Here is a 2066-nt window from a genome sequence, read left to right as displayed (position 1 = left end):
GCACTCGGGAGGCAGAGGCAGGCAGATCTATGTGCGTTCAAGTCCACACAGAGGGTGGTTTACAGAGGGAGTTCCAGGACAGCCAAGAATACACAGAGAAACCCTGCCTAGAAAAACAAACAAACACACAAACCTCATTTGGGGAAATCAATTGTAAATTAGAATATGGGATGTCAGGAAATGTTCAACATTTTTGTCACCTGTGCAGTTAACGTTTCAATGTTTTTATAGAGGCTGTATTAGTCAGGGTTCTCTAGAGTCACAGAACTTATGTAACGAATCTCTCTCTCTCTCTCTCTCTCTCTCTCTCTCTCTCTCTCTCTCTGTGTGTGTGTGTGTGTGTGTGTGTGTGTGTGTGTGTGTGTGTAACTGACTGTAATGACTTACAGGCTGCAGTGAATGGAAAATTCAAGAATCTAGTAGCTGCTCAGTCCCAGGAAACTGGGTGTCTTGTGGGTATTCTGTGTATGCTGGAATCCCAAAGTAGGCTCCAATCCAGTGAAGGAATGGATGTCTAGCAAGGCAAGGGCAAGCAGGCAAACCTTCCTTCTTCCATGTCCTTATTTAGGGTTGCAGAAGAATGTGTGGCCCATATTAAAAGTGTGTCATCCGGACTCAAGATCCAGATCAGAGGTGTGTCTTCCCAATTCAAAGGTCTGGACTACAAGTGGAATCACCCATTTCAAACAAAGCAGAGTATCTCTCAGAGGTACTAGCTATATTTCTGGATTATAGTTCACTCCAAATATTATCAAGTTGACAACCAAGAATGCCGGCCACAGAGATGTACACTAAAGTGAGGCTCCAGAAGTCTATGGCTCTCAAAAAACACTTAATGATTTTGAAACTGAATTTCAAATCCAAGTCTTCCTTTCCATATTTATTCTTACCACTTAATTCTCATAGAATGCTCAAAAAACATAATAATTACATAGAATTTTATAGGCAAGGGTTCAGAGCAGTGACCTATCTTGAATTATTTTTATTAAAAGTACCAAGTGAGCAGATGGAAATTCAGAGGTAACAGGATACTACTCTGGGTAGCTTATTGGGTGCATGACACCAAAATGTATTAAATGAAATGTGAGTGGAAAGGTTTGCTCTCACCGGGCTAAAAACATCTACAACAGCTAGTTTCTTAGTGTGTGCAAGGGACTGTTCCAACCCCTTGAAGCGGCAGACTCCGTTGAGCAGTCCCCAATTATTACATCAAATCTCTTACTCCTTTCTGATTTTGCTGCCTCTTACAATTTGAGTGAGCTACTTCGAATGCTGAGAATCTGAGGGCCTGTGTCTCGACAACTCCTTTCTGTGGGGGACATCAAACTAAGAAAAGCTCTCCTCCCCTACTTGTTCACAGGAGTACCATTTAACATTATAATACTTATTTTAATTCTCTGTTATTTTTATATACAGGGGTACATTTTTAATGAGGTGTATGTACACAGATACACAGATGATCCCAGTCTATGTGGCTCTCTTCAAAAACACTTTAATGACTTTATGAAGCTGAAGAGCAAACCCGTCTCAACTTCCTAATTTGCTATTGTTACCACTAAATGATCGTTAGCTACTGAAAAAACATATTAATTACACAGAAGTTTTGCAGACCAGGTCCAGAGAGCCTAAGTCTGGGTACCTGCCCGAAAGGTGAAAAGCATTAGCCTTTTTGCTTCCTGCCCCTCTGAGGACAAGGGGTGGCGCTGTCCTCACTCCTTGTTCCTCACTGGGGCGGAAGAGGCCTTGTACGTCGTGGGAGGCCGGTCCGCGTGCCGCCTACACCTGCCCTCTTGGTAGTCGACTTTGTCGTACTCCGAGCAAGGAGGACGGAGAAAGACACATCGGTGCGGGTCCTGGGCTCCGCGACCTCAGCTGAGGGCATGAGAAAGTGTCGGGAAGTTTCGCATCACTCAGAGGCGCTGCCGCGCAAACTCCAAATGCTGGACTCAGCCTGCAGGGGCGCTCCGCGTGGCCACGCCCCCTCGCCGCCAGCCACGCCCTCCAGTCGGCTGGCGTCCTGGATCACGTGCCCCTCTTTCCAGGGACGCAGGAGCTTCCTGGTGCCG

Source organism: Cricetulus griseus, chromosome 5 (genome assembly GCF_003668045.3).
Source record: "Cricetulus griseus strain 17A/GY chromosome 5, alternate assembly CriGri-PICRH-1.0, whole genome shotgun sequence".
Lineage (NCBI taxonomy): Eukaryota > Metazoa > Chordata > Mammalia > Rodentia > Cricetidae > Cricetulus > Cricetulus griseus.
This window is presented reverse-complemented; position numbering follows the sequence as displayed.